Here is a 16,092-nt window from a genome sequence, read left to right as displayed (position 1 = left end):
GAGGTGTATTAAATACATATCGCTACCTAGAGTCTGCAGTTAATTACCATCCAGTCGGCAGTAACACTGCTAGAATAATACATTATTTTTCCCATTTACTTTGTTCAAATGAAGTCTAAATTATATTTTTATAATTATTAGCCTAATTGGGAAAACTTTTACACACTCAAAGGATCAAACTTACAAGTAACCAATTCTTGGCAGAAGACTACTTTTATTAGAAAATATAGGATTTTTTAGAGATTCGCACTATTTTCAAACTTAATAACAACTTTCAGGTTATACAATTGTAAACATTTTTATACAAGCAATGACACTAAATTCTTATGAACTCACCAGCTTTATGTTGATACTCGTTTTCAAAATAACTTGTCTTCTCAGGTCGGCAATAGACAGGTACAGAAGTAGTTTTTGAGAAGACGGAGCACATACAAGACTCCTCTTATTTTTTATTATACTTTTTGGTGTCTATAAACTGTACAGAACACGCTTGTATTACAATTACTATGTTAATGAAGTGGATGTTGTTGCTTGTTTTTAATATTATACATTGTTATGATGTTGTACATGACGTCCTTCCCCCATAACGTATTCCGCCGTTCTCAGTTTTGGGGTGTGACAGTTAACAATCGTAGTGTGGTGTCAACCTGAGGATGAGATTGTGAAGTGGTAAGAGTAAGTGTGGTAAGACTGTAGGGAGCTGCAGTTTCAATGAGTCAGTGAGAGGTTATGGTGATGCTATGGGGAACTGTAGTACTCACTATTCAGTGAGAGGTTGTGGTGATGTTACGGGGAGTCGTAGTACTCACTATTCAGTGAGAGGTTGTGGTGATGCTATGGGGAGCCGTAGTACTCACTAGTCGGCGAGAGGGTGTTGTGATACTACGGGGAGTCGTAGTACTCACTAGTCAGAAAGAGGGTGTTGTGATACTGCGGGGAGCCGTAGTACTCACTAGCCAGCGAAAGGGTGTTGTGATACTGCGGGGAGCCATAGTACTCACTAGTCAGCGAGAGGGTGTTGTGATACTGCGGGGAGCCGTAGTACTCACTAGTCAGCGAGAGGGTGTTGTGATACTGCAGGGAGCCGTAGTACTCACTAGTCAGCGAGAGGGTGTTGTGATACTGCGGGGAGGCGTAGTACTCACTAGTCACGGAGAGGGTGTTGTGATACTGCGGGGAGCCGTAGTACTCACTAGTCAGTAAGATGGTGTCATGGTGCGGCAGGAAGCCGCGTTATTTGTCTATCAGAGCATGATGCAGGAGAGTTCTTAGGCTTGAGTAGCCTTATTGGATTGAGTATTTGGGAGCCTGGGGGCCAGATCAGGAAAGAGACGGAGGTCTCTATATTTTTCGGGAGTCGTTATATTCTGAAATGAGTAGTGGTTGTCGCAACCAAAGGGAAGTGGATAAGTGAGGAACGCATGGGTTACGGGTCATGAGTCATGAGTTGAGTGGTTCGTTGGGATGAGTGGTTCCAACTCTGTGTCGGACCAGACTCTCGAGTTGAGTTTGATCCTAGTGGTGTATTGAGTAGGCAAATGAGATTCCGGATCCATATATGAATTTCCTTTGGAAGGGGTTATTGGTTCCATCTGGTGTCTTAGACCTGAGTGGATCAATTCGTAGGTATGAGAAAACCGTGAAAACGCATGGCACTAATGAGTAGTAGACGACAAAGGTCGAGGGTGAAACAAATTCCGTATTCACTTGGGGAAAAGCGAACTTCGTGACTTGTTTGTCACATTGGGCCGAGATAGCTAGTGTGGGAAGGAAGTCAATGAGACATGTTAAGATATGCAATGGGTAACCCTTTGAGGTTCAATTGTTGGGTCGGGAGATGACCTGGTGCTCAATCTTGAAAGGGATATTGAGAAGGGAGCTGAGGTTTATGTTTTCAGATGTCGGGGGACACTTTTGAACAAGCATGGTCATTATTCTCTTGTTTTTGAAGGGCAGAGTGTTGAGGATTCTTTGTTTGGATGGGTTCTGATAACAGTTTAGTGTATGATCCTTGGTGGAGTGTGGACCCTTCCGTTTCTTGGGGCGTGATTTGGATCATTAGCATGTTGATATGAGTGAGCGGTAGCCGATTGTTGGATTCGGTCTTGTGAGACTCAGAGGATCAGTGAGTTATCAGAGTTTGATATTCGAGGAGAAAATATCATGGTGATCTCTTGAGTAGGCGGTCTGGCGGCGTGTCAGGCCACTAGAGCTTCCGGATAGTCGGGAGGAGTACATTAGCGGCGGAAGAGTTGGTTCAATTCTGGTCTTGGAATTTTGTGTGGTTTCAGGTGTCCATAGAGAAAGATACCGGGGTAGTATGAGATCCTTTCGGTGGTGCCTTTTGGGTTGATGATTTCATTATGTCAGTGGTTAAGGAGTGATTTCGAGGGCGAAATCTAATTCAAGTGGAGGAGAATTGTAACATCCAGATTTACAGAGGTATTATGGTGTAGGTTAATGTAACAACGTGAATTTCAAAATAATTTTTCGCATAATATAAAAACATATTCATTTAATTTTTCATAAAACATCAGTGTTTGAAACTCCAATCAATGTCATACAATGAATCCCAAGATCACATATCATAAAAATCCCATGTGTGTGTACTGATCAAGCTGGCGCCTTCCCACGGTCATCACTAGTACCTGAAACAAATAACACCAACGCTGTAAGCACAAATCTTAGTGAGTTCCCCAAAATACCACACATAACACATATTAGCCACTCGAGGCTATAACGATGTGGGCCCGTAGACCCTACTCTGTGAACCCTCTGGTTCTAACTCTGGGAACCTTCCGGTTCCAACTCTATAAACATGCACATCATAAATCACATAGAAATAATGTAGTATAACACATAACATTCATATAGCATACAAATACTCTGTCACATAACTCTGATTACCTACTCAAGGTAAAGTATAGTGAGAAGACTCACCTCGCGTATCTTGATAACTCGCAAATCCCGGAAATCACTCGCGCTCGATCCTCCGAGCTATGATCCTCCTATAACACCATATATCTCTAATTAACACTTTCACAACTAAGGTTGACTACCCCTATCAAGTCAACACTGTTCAACTCTGGTCAACGGTCAACTTTGACCGGACTCGGCGAGTGCACTAGAGCGACTCGGCGAGTCTATACGTGATCACTGACTCCCTAGGATCCTCTCTTGACACGTCGAGTACTTCCCTGACTCGACGAGTTCCACTTAGCATGAATCGCGGGGCCACCACGACTCAACTCGCCGAGTCTCAAGAACAACTCGGCGAGTTCCAGCTCGACTCAGTCCACCTGTCAACCCTCTCTGACTCTCCCTGACTCATTGAGTCAACCCTTAACTCGGTAAGACCACTCGCTGAGTGGTTATGGACAATCTTCATGCTACTCGCCGAGTCTGTTCTTCGGACTCGGCGAGTCTAAGCCATGCATGAACTCAAACTCACTCCTGAGGTCATATCCGTTGCAGTAACTCATAGATCCAGTCCTTCCAAGCACATTTATCACATAAAGTTACAATCTTGGCTACCATGCAACGCCTACAAGGCTTCTTCTGGTGAAATGAAATCTAAAATGGTAACCTAAGTCCACAACTCAAAAGGAAAGGCATAAAGCAGAGCATTTGGGACTCTCTGGACCTTCTAAGGTCCAGATCTAGGTACCAATTCCCCAAGGGACCTCTCACACTCCAATTACAAGGCATACAAGGCATGAAGAAACCCTAGATTTGACCATATCAATAAAAACACGAGATTAAGCTCTGAATATTACCTCAAATAGCTTCCTCTGCCGAAATGGAAGTAGATCCAAGCTCCCCAACTCTCCTAGCTTGGCCTTCCTCTTCCCTTCTTGCTAACACACACAAAGATGATGAATAAGGGCCTCTTTTCACGCTCACAAGGACTCTCAGATGCTCTGGTGCTCTCAAGGTCGAAGGTAGCCGCAATGAAGGGTTATAAGGTCCTTTAAATAGGGCTCAGGGCCGGGAAATTAGGGTTTCATTAAACAGCGTGGACTCGCCGAGTCCACTCTTGGACTCGCCGAGTCCGAACGCGAACCCGCGTCCAAATCCGCGATCATACTCAGCGAGTCTAGGCTCCAACTCACCGAGTCTCCTCACAATTACCAAAAAATTAAATAAATGAATAATACCTGGGAATCCGGGCTGTTACAGTTAATGTTGTGATTAAAGGAAAGACTCGACGAGTTGAGGGTCCAAATCGCCAAGTCGAGTCAGGTTTCTCCCGTGGATTTAATGAGCGGAATCGACGAGTCCGAGGATGGACTCGCCGAGTAGGTTCTGGGCAGAGAAAACCCTAAGTTCCGGGGGTGGAGCCTATTTAAAGGAACTTATGACCTTGGGTGCGCCTCATATCTCCTGTGAGAAACCCTAAATCGCCATTGGAGCCAAGGAAGAGTTCTTGTGATGAAATCAAGTAATTTTGGTGTGGTTTTTCAAATGAAGTGAAGGGATTCAGCTTGAAGGACCAAAGGAGGTTGTTATTCTGAGACATCTAAGCAAGGATCTCCATTTTGAGGTAGTATTTCGCCCCTTCCTTATGTTTTGTGTATAATCCTTGAATCTAGGGTTTTCTTTACCCTTTCTTGGATAGTATATGATGCATACGAGGTCCCAATGTGGAATAAGCTTTAGACCTGGAGTACCAATCTTCTAGATTTATGCAGTCCCTTTGGGGTTATGGATCTAGGTTGTCATTTTAGGAGCGATTTCTTCATATAAGGGCATAAGAGTGTTGCATGAGCTTAAATATTGAACCTTTATGTGATTATTGGGTGTAAGAAGGTCAGATCTATAAGTTAGGGAAACAGATCTGGCCTCAGAAGGTCTTTTGAGTGTTGCCATGGAGGGAACTCGCCGAGTCCATATGGGGACTCGACGAGTCGAGTCGGGTTGCCCCGCGATTCGTGACCAGTGGTAACCCGTCGAGTGAAAGGTTAACTCGACGAGTCGAGTGAGGCTTTTTGAGGATTCATAGGACACGCATGGACTCGCCGAGTCACTCGAGTGCACTTGACGAGTCTGGTCAAAGTCTGACCGTTGACTAGAGTTGACTCCAGTTGACCATGGGGTTTTGGTCAAGCTGATTTGAGAGAGGTCGGGGAGGGGTAGAATGGTCTTCTACCCATTCTTTAGAGATGAGGACAATAGAAAAGTATTGATTGGAGTTGTTATCATTTTGATAGGAGGAGGCTAGGTCGGGTTATCGAGCACAAGAGGGTATCCGACATCATGTGAGGTGAGTCTTCTCACTATACTTTACCTAGAGTGGTAATTAGAGTTATGTGACAGAGTATTTTGTATGCTATTTATGTGATGTGATGCACTGCATTATTTCTATGTGATTTATGTTGTGTGTGTGCTCCAGAGTTTACAGAGTTAGGACCGAAAGGTCCATAGAGTTAGGACCAGAGGGTCCACAGAGTTAGGGCCAGTGGGCCCACAGAGTTATAGCCTCGAGTGGCTAATATGTGTTTCATGTGGTATTCTGGGGAACTCACTAAGATTCGTGCTTACCGTGTTATGTGTTATGTGTTTCAGGTTGTTCTCAGGAATCGCGGGAAGGCACCGGCTAGATTGTACACACTAGAGAAAGAGTTATGTTTGAGGATCCTGGATTTTTAATGGAGTTGTGCTTTGTAATTTGAATAAACGAGATTTCCATACAATATGTTATGAAAAGTATGTGATTTAAAAATGAAAATTTTGTTTGAAAAATTACGGTGTTACATCAACAATATTCGCAACTCACCCATGTAATTTCCAATATCAATGTTTATAATTAATTCATACATCCATATACCTACGTCAACAACATTCCCAAGTAATTGACCTATACCACTAACCTACCCATCTATAACCCATACACTCCATATACACCCATTATGGTCCCAAACCCCTACCACTACCTCAAATACATTCACAACTCACCCATATAAATTCCAATATCAGTCTTTACAACTAACACATACATTCACACCCATAATTTAACTACAAAAACGGGAATCGGATTCTATATGGTTTAATCTACGATAAATCGTGCTTCACTACCATTTACAAATTTTTAGGAATTTACACTTGAAATAGTAGAGAATATTTTCAACCTTGTATCTAACTTAGTTGGTTTTAAAAACACCTAAGGAAATATGGAGTTGAAAAGTACCTGTAAGGCCACATCTTATAATGTGATGGGTCAATCTACTTTTACACGCTGTCAACTAGCGCCAGCGCCAACGATATCCTACTCCTCTTTTATATTAGTTGATTATATTTTGTAATTAAAGAATATATATATATATATATATATATATATATATATATATATATATATATATATATATACGATCTGTTATCTTAGTGATTAGGATCAAACTATACATAGATTAGATTACATTACTTGAATAAAGGGATTGAATTTATTTGTAATCGTATATAATCATGTATTAGGGTTAAACCCTATTGTCGCTTTGTACACCTCTTTGTGCATTTGTTCTCTTTGTGAGAACTCTTCTTAGTGAAAAACCATCGTTGTGATAATTCTCCGTTCTTCATTATAACTTGTTTGTATCCGATCATCGAACCTTTAAATGGTATCAAAGTGGGTTTTCTTATATATTCAAGTTGTCTTGTCTTCTTCATACATTTCAAAATCCTCTTTAGCAAACAAGATCCTTCCTTTCAAAGAATCGATTGACCTGAAAGAAATGTCTTAACTCTTATGTCAAATTTCTTCAGAACAATCTCACTTCAATTAGCCAATTGTGTAATGTTGATTACGAAGTCCATTTCGATTGTGATGAAAGAAATATCATTGACTCAAAGAACTCAATCGTGCTCACTGCTTTCAGGGAGAACGACATTTACATGTTTTAATTTTATTTTTGTTTGTCAAATACTGATACATGTTTTCTTTACTTTGCTACTTCACTTTCTAGATCTAATGTACATAATATATATGATTTTCGTTTCCTACTCTGTATACAAAAACAACTTTTCAATTTATAAAATTAAGATCTATAGCTTGGCATACCAAAGGAGTATACATTCTGTGTTGGTCTAATGTCTTCTATGTGTTTTTCTTCTCTCTTGATCTCTTAGTCACAAGAACTTCTATCTTTTCTTGGACGCTAGCATTATTGCTAATCCTTTAGAGAACAAATCAGCTCGTCCAATCTTCCTTTTCTATTGGTGCAGGATAATCTTATTGAAGTTGGCTCAACATCTTTTCTTAAGCACCAACATCCTTCATCTTGATGCTAATGGTTAGGTTGTGCAACACGGAGTGTATTACGATCAACTCATGATAAGAAAGAATTGTGTTTGAACTTGTTTTTTTGGACTCTCCTCTTGCCTTTCCCTGCAGCCTATTTCTGTTGCAATGGAATAAAATAAAGCTACGTAGCTTGGAATGACTAATTTCCATAAACACTCTCACTAGGTCACCTCTTCCCATCTGAGATCCAAAGAATTTAATATCTAGACAATGGTCCTCATCTCTTCTATCATGATTCACAAATAATGGAACCTTCAAGTATAGTCCTAGTGACCCTCATAACTTGAAGGTTAAAAAGATTGTAACATTATAACTTATTGGTTATAAAGACTACATTGATGAACCTCTTCTGTTCTTGGTGAGTATGAATCTTAGAGTCTGTCTGCAATACTTCAATGTGTATGGGCATTCTTCTCTTATTGGGTTGTGATTTGTTTGACATGTTTGATCTTGTTTGAGTTTTCTTTTATAGATAAATGTTAAAGGGAAGATTTCCTAGAGAAAATAAATTCATTAATGACATCTCAATCCAAAATATTTGTCAGATCCGGTCTTTATTACATTTCTAAAAGAGCTGTATGGTTATCGCTTTTAGAAAATTTCCTTGTTTGACTAATTCTTTTATTTTTCTCTCTGTTATTTTATTTTATTTTGTACCATATTTAAGGAATTAATGATGAATTTATAATTCAAGACTACAACTTTACTCTATGATACTACTTTACTCTATGATACAAGGATTAAACCATCTCTTGTTGATGAGTTATTCACTGTCAATGATTCACATTGATTTCACCTCAGCATGATTGAGACATCCTACTTATTTCTTACAAGTCTTCCCTATAAAACTTGATGACTCGTTGTTAAATAATACACACTGATGAAAGTTTGAACCTCTGTGCCTATGGTTAGTCTATGTATCGTAGGCTATCACACACACCAATCCATTCCTACCCTAATTTTTCTTCTTTAAAGTTTTATGATTCAACGTAAGATGCCATACGCTGATGAGAGCTTGCAAAATGTGTGTTGATGGTTAGTCTTTGTACATTAGGCTATCACACATACCAACCTATTTTTGACCTATTTTCTTCTTTAATGTTTTATGATTTAGCGTATGATACCATGAAAAATTGACAAATCTATGCTAATGCATATATCATGTACTGTGATGTATTACACACACTTACCCACTCTCGCCCTAAAATTCTTCTATTAAAGAAGTTAATGATTCACTATATTTTCCATATACTGATAAAACTTTGGCACTCTATGCTAGTGGGTACACTTTAACGCCGGAGTGTATTACACGCATCACTCATTTCTTGTCCTCGTTCTTCTAATAAAAGAAGTTAATGATTTGGCATAACAAAATATTCGTTGATGAGACTTTGCAACACTATGTCAATGATTTATAGCAAAATCACATGCTATCAAAGACATCATAACATCACATATCATTATGCTACATCTTATGATACGTTGTTCATTCCCGCTAATAGTGTAGCTCGCTGACATTTTGGTTCGCTGATTATAATGGTAACTTTTGGATGACGGTTAGAATGTGTAACATCATCTTAGAATGCGATATTATTACGGCACCGACTTCTCAAATAACTATTATGGGAAAAGGTGGAGGCTTTGTGAATATAAATAAGAGATTTATTTCTCCTAAGTCACTTTTACAACCTCTCAAGCACTCGAAGAAAGTCCTCTAAAAAACATCCTCTTGATCATCCTCTGCTTCAAAGTTTAGCGACTGAGTCTAAGATTCTCTCTGATTTCAACATGGCTCGAGTTTTATATGTTTTTGCTCCAACTGAAAATGTCATCAAAGGTCCCAATACTCCTAAAATTCCCATTTTTATACATGAAAACAATGTCACCTTCTCGGACATCATCCTAACTCAACATCAAGACTCAAGCATCGAGGATTTTGTTCAGTTCATAAAAAGATGCCCTCTTCGCTGCACCTTCTGTGATGTTCTGGAGCCCTTCTACCCAAAACAAGTATGTGAGTTTATTTACTCCTGCACTGTCAACACAATTGCACAAACTATTGGAGATGGTCATTGTAGGGTTTTTATCTCTACGACCTCTATTTGTCAAGCTCTACATCTTCCCCAATTGGACCATGATTCTGAAGCCCCTTTTGAAGCCAAATGCAGATATATTCGTCTAACCCTAGGCTATGATTTCTCTCTTCAGGGTAAACGTGAGCCAAATAAGTTTACCATTCATCAATCTTTTCATTTTGGTTGGAAATATTTGACAGGAGTCATTGGCAAGTTTCTTGGACACAAGAGTGGCAGCTTGAATCAATTGAACTTGTTTGAGTAACACATTCTCTATTCCATGAGTTGTATTAAAAATTTAGATTTTTCTCAACTCTTCTTTGACCAAATTATCGGAGTGCATTAATGGAAATAAGAGGCTACCATATGTACCATACCCTCGTAGGCTCGCATTAATTTTGTCTCATGCTGGTATGGATTGCAACATCAATCATGTAGCTTCCATACCAATTATGATTCTCTCATTAAAAAACATCAAGGCTAACCCCATTGATGGAGATCCTAACTTGTCTCAGCGCATGGAGAATTTGATTTAGAATCCATATGAAGCTGAAGACCCATAAGTTGCTCGCATGGCAGACCCTGAAAGTGACAATGGAGATGAGGATGAAGAGGAATCCAATCATTCCTCTGCAAACTCTGATAATGTTGATGATGAAATGAATAGTCTAACACTGACTCCTATGACAGTGAGGTTGGCACTAACATGGTCAAAACTTCAGCTCAGGGACTGGTTAGCAATTATCCTCAAAGATTAAACAAGCATATTCTATTTGCTTCAACGTCTCCATCATCATCGGGTCCTATTGTTGAGCCTGTCACACAGCATGGATCAAATTCTCCACTTCAAGTTGAAATCTATGATCCACCACTGATTAATGTTGTTGATGTTTCCAGTCCAACATCTCCTCCTCCACAAGTTGCAACTACCTTTCCGCTGCTAACTCCCTTTCCAGATGCTACTACCTTTCAGGGAGAGTACATTTATGACTTCCAAACGATGGTGCTTTCTCAACTCTCTCTTTTGGTTCAACTAACACAATCTCTTGGATAAAGATTAACCAAATTTGAGAGCAATGTGGTTGAAATTAAGTGCATTGTTTCCCAAATAGAAGATGACAAAATTGTTGAAGACACTCCTCCTGAATCTCCACATGATGATCAACAATCTCCAAAATCACTAACCCCATCTGGTATCAATCCTCCTCCTCCATTAAACCCTCCTCCTCGCACTCCCTCTCCACCTCATAACACTCCTCCTATATCTCCTCATTCTGATGATGCCAAAAAGGGGGAGCTAAATCAAGATATGGCTATCACTATTGTTAGTCAGCCTGAATCAGAGCCTGAGCTTGAAAAGGCTGATAATCAATATGAGACTTATGAAGATTATAAAGGTTTTATAGATATGGACTTCATGACCCAAAATTTTGTTCCACTTAACGTCATCTATCTCCAAACTTCTTTCTGATGATGATCACCTCAACCCAAGGAAAAGAAAGGCCTTCTCAAGGAGAGCTGGTGATGTTGAGGCTGGAAATTTGTCAGCTCTTTCTCCTTCTTCCAGGAAAATCACGTTGATAGTTAATTTGGAAGAATTAGCTGAGGAATGGAGACTACCAATAAAGGAGGTCTAGGAAATCATCATGTCACATAACGCTTCAGTACAAAAGGATAGAGATGAGCATCACTCCACCAAACTTGCTCAGATGTATGCTTCAGTTGATGGAGGTTTTAATGTTCAAAGTGTAAACCTTTAGTGTTTCAACAACATCTTGCCCAGCAAAAAAGGGTTTCTAAGCTTCATGTTAGAACTGACAGAAAAAAGTTTGGATATGTTCTTGCTCGAAGATCTAAGATTGATCCCATGATCAAAGTCGGGTGCACCAAACCCAAGAATGAATCATTGAATATTCATTTGGTCAGAAAGAAGATGGATTATGAATACACTGAAGTTGTGTTTCCTCGTGAGTTATTCAAATATGGCTACAATGAGTGGATCCAGATTCAGGATATAATTGATAAACATAAGGGTATTCATGCTCAGGAAGTGAAATTGGCACTGCAACAACTAATTAGCAAAGTCAATAAGCTGACTTTAGTGCCTTCAGCTGGTTCATCTTAGCTATCTTCCTTAGTTACAACTCAAAGGAAAAGAATTTCTAGACATACGAAGTACCTTCTTCCGTTTGACACGGTCTACATCAATAATAAACTACCAGTGGGAGTTGAGCCTGCATAACACATGTTCTTTTGGGAGCCTGAACATGGTATCTTGTATCTCGATAGTCAAAATCAGATGTGCTTTCAATGAATTAATGATCTTCCCGCTTCCCCTACTGAGAATTTGGTTTAACTTCGTACAGAATGTTATGGGCATAAAGAAGTTGAACGAGGTATCACGTGTTAATCTCTATTGAACTCAACAAACATTTAGAAGACCTTCAGATTGATGACTTCAGGTGGATAAAGCCAGAAAATTTGAAAGAATTTGACAAGTTTTCTAACAATACGTATGAAGAAACTTTTGACGATCACTTTTGATATCATCAGATAGGGGGAGATCGTAAGGTCACATCTTATGATCTAATGAGTCAAACTAATTTTACACATTGTCAACCTCCACCAGTGCCAGCTCCAGCACCAAAGCCACCATCATTAGAGCATCAACGACAGTGTGTTCCTTTTGTATATTAGTCAGTTATCTTTTGTAATTATAGAATAGATATCTAATCCATTATATTAGCGATTAGGATAAGACTATACATAGATTATATTACATTCCTTAAATAAAGGGATTTCAGTTATTTGTAATTGTATATAATCATGTATTAGGGTTAAACCCAAATGTCACTTTGTTCACCGCTTTGTGCGTTTGTTCTCTATAGGAGAACTCTTCTTAGTGAAAAAAAACATCTTTGTGATAATTCTTTGTTATTTATTAGGACTTGGTTGTATCCTATCATTGAACCTCCAGTTCCCTCACATTCAAATCCGGTGTTGATACGTATTTCATAGACAAGAAACCAATGACCAACTTGAATCAAGATTTGTGAAGTGTTACATGTCAAAGCTATAGGAGTTTCATTGTCTTCCTGGTATTGCATGTTGACAATACCACTCGTAGGAAACTTTGTCCTTAAGTTGCAAGGTGCAAAAGCTCGTGAATTGTTTTGCTATATTAGACATGCGAAACGATATTGATTCTCGGTCTTCAGATCTAAAAGTATAGATTGAAATGTTTAATAGGTATCATTCAAAGCATAATATGTTGGAAGATTTCAAAATGAAAGTTCCAAAGGGATTGTTCATAGCAAGGGTTTGAGTGAATCTCAAATTTCCTTTATACTAGTTATGAAAATGATAAGAATGAGTCGAGTCCCATAAGATTTGGATATAGAATCGATCATGAATGTTATGACTTGTGCTTATTCTGATGTCGCAGATAGTTTGAACACCGTGATATTGGATCATAAATTGTTTGACCGAATTGCTAGACAATTGTCAAGAACATTCTGAGGTGTTGAAAGATACAAAAGAATGGTTTCTTCTAGAGAGTTGAGAACGTGATTGAGAAGAACTATAGTGACATGATTTTTAAATATGACTTTTATTCATAGTCTAAATGGATATTCTTTTTGAGTTGTAGTAATAAAGATTTAATATATGAGATGGCGGTAGATTCGACAATGTGGGTAAGACCACATTAGTGCAAGTGAAGTATCCAAGGAGCGTACCTGGATTAGAAAACTTCATAGTTGAACTTGTATTTGTTTTGAGTAATAAATTGTAATTAGAGACATTCTGTGAAAGTGAAGTCATGTTGACGTAGAATTATTGAGATCACAGAAGGTCAGTGCATAGAAGGAGGAAATCCACTACATCCAAGAAAATGGTGAGGATAAAGATCTAGTTGTGAAGTGAATATCTTTTTGATGATTCCTTCAAAATAGTGATGACCAAAGGAAAACATGATATGCATTCTAAGAGCATTGACATGAGAAATGTTAACAAGTTTAGTTACCAATTCGATTACCCTGAAACATTTATACAATAGATAAACTTGTAATTATTATGGTGCTTAAATAATATGGAATTCTTTATAATCAAAGAGTATGATGCTATAGACCAATTAGTTTATTATTGTGTTTCTTTTTGTGCGTTACTTCCTGAATATTAATTTATTCGAAATGCCACAGTCGTCATACTTTTTATGAGTAGGTATAGATTTAAAGTAAATTCCTTTTTGGGTTGCCCTCATAACCACGAAATGGCTTGGATTGATCAAAAGAGAGAGAGAGATAAAAACATCTATTAGTATATTATATAATTAATATATTAATTATAAATTGTTAATAATTAATTATGAACTAAATAAATATAGTCGGAGTTGATTAATTATTAATCAGAATTAATCTGGAATTAATTCAGGAATAATTGGAATCAGTTAAAGGTGAAAAGGGTGAATTGTATTTATTCAGTAGTTGAAAAAAAAGAGGCAAATCAACAACCCACCAAGGCATGGACGGTTTTGGGAGTCTCTTTAGGGTTTCCAGAAGCCTCGGTTAATAGATAAGGAAAGAATTTGCAGTGGGATTAAACCTATTATTTAATCATTCAAATCTAGATGTATCTGCAAATTACCTAAACTATAAATAGGACCCTTAGGCGTCTAATTTGTGGTTTCTCATAACTAAAAGGTGGAGAAAGAAATTCTCCTCCTCTCTCCATTCTCTCCTTTAATCCTATGGTTTCTAGACTGTTGGGTGTAAACCATTAGAGGCGCCATACTTTTGGAGCTAGTTTTTCAAGGAGACTACAAAGGGTATTTGATTAGCTTGTTTCAAATCAAGTAAAAGTTATGTGGTTCTATTCATGAATTTGATTCATTGGGTTTATAATTTTTGTTTCATAAGTATGTTGCTATTAAATGAGAAAAGACATAGATTCATTTTAGGTTCCATGTACCCTTAAGAATTAAGTGAAATTCCGCATGTACAAATTAATTGTGACCTAAAAACCCCATCACTAGCTAAAGGAAGAGAGGGGTCTCCTATGAGTTGATTTCTACAAGAGATCCCAAAAGTACGCCCATAATTCAATAGAGTTGGAGTGTTTGGTTGGTCTAGTGCTCTAGTTGGACAATGGGCGAAAGCCCGATCTAGCAATATCGCGTGAGTGAAGAAGGGCAATGCCGCTTGTAAAGCTCTTTCGTCGAGTGCAGAAGGTGGAATTGAGGGGAAACGAAGGAAAAGTTGAAGCAGAAAACAGAGGAGTATTGTACCCTTCCCTCTCATTTGAAAATTATTGAGAATTATTTTACGAAATAGCGAATAGTACAATGAATGATATGAATATCATGTGGGCTTATAGGTGGAGAACATGATTAGGGTTTTCTGAATGGAGGGGTCCTAAGGAGAAGAGCATGTTTTTTCAATCGATCCCTTTCTTTTAGTGAAGAACCATTTGACTTTTGAGGGTGGGACTGCCGCAATTTCTATATCAGATATTTGAGTCCCCTGAGTTTGTTTCCATCTTGTGTTGTGTTCGTATGGCTTACACCGAATATAACATAGGTATGTCAAACCTATTATGTTGATAATTTGTGGATGTAAAGATTTTTATAACTAATTTATTGCATAAAGAAGATTATGTTTCATACAAATACAATTCCCTCCATGTAGTAGTTACAAAACCACTTTTGAAAAGTTATATTAAGAATATGGGATATAATACATGTGTATGTAAAACAATCTCTTCACAATTTTTTGATATTCATATTTTGAACTATGATATTTATACGGGGAATTCTACAGAAAACTCCTAATATTTTGGGAAATTTTTTAATAAATTCCTAAATTTATGTTTTTGAACAGAAAACCTCATTAACTTTTTGAATATGAAAACCTAAGAAACCGGCTAATTTATTCACTTTGACCATTTTGATCTATTCAGCAGGTCATGGCACAAAATCGTTAATTTTTCCAAAATAATGAGATTTTTCTGTAGATTTCGTCAAAATATGTATATAATGTATAAATGTATTTTTTACGTATTTATATCTTTATTTACGTATTTATGTATTTCTTAGGTTTTTATATGTATATGCTTACATATTTTTATGCATATTAAATGTATAAGCATATTTTTTTAAGTATTTAAAAGAATTTTTAAATATTTTACATGTTTTTTTATGTATTTTTATGTGTTATTTTTTATGTATTACGAATTTATATGTATTTTTATGTATTTATGTAATTTTTAAAGTTTTTTATATGGATGTTTATATATTTTTATGTATTTTAAATGTATAGATGTATTTTTTACGTATTCATATGTATTTTTAAGTATTTTACATTTTATGTGTTCATTTTTTTTATGTATTACATATTTATGTATTTCTTAAGTTTTTATATAGTTTATATATTTTTATGTATTTGGAATGTATAAATGTATTTTTTTTTTACGTTTTTATATGTATTTTTTAAAGTATTTAACATATTATTTTTTATGTGTTTTTTATGTATTACATATTTATATGTATTGCGTATTTATATGTATGGTTACATATTTATGTATTTTTTAAAGTTTTTTATATAGATGTGTATATAGTTTTATGTATTTTAAATGTATAACCATGTTATTTTTACGTATTTATGTATTTTTTTTACTTTAAGTCGTTTTCACCATTTTATCCAAATTACCACACCTTCTCCGAGT

Source organism: Lactuca serriola, chromosome 1 (genome assembly GCF_051521515.1).
Source record: "Lactuca serriola cultivar US96UC23 chromosome 1, Lser_US96UC23_V15, whole genome shotgun sequence".
NCBI classification, from domain to species: domain Eukaryota; kingdom Viridiplantae; phylum Streptophyta; class Magnoliopsida; order Asterales; family Asteraceae; genus Lactuca; species Lactuca serriola.
This window is presented reverse-complemented; position numbering follows the sequence as displayed.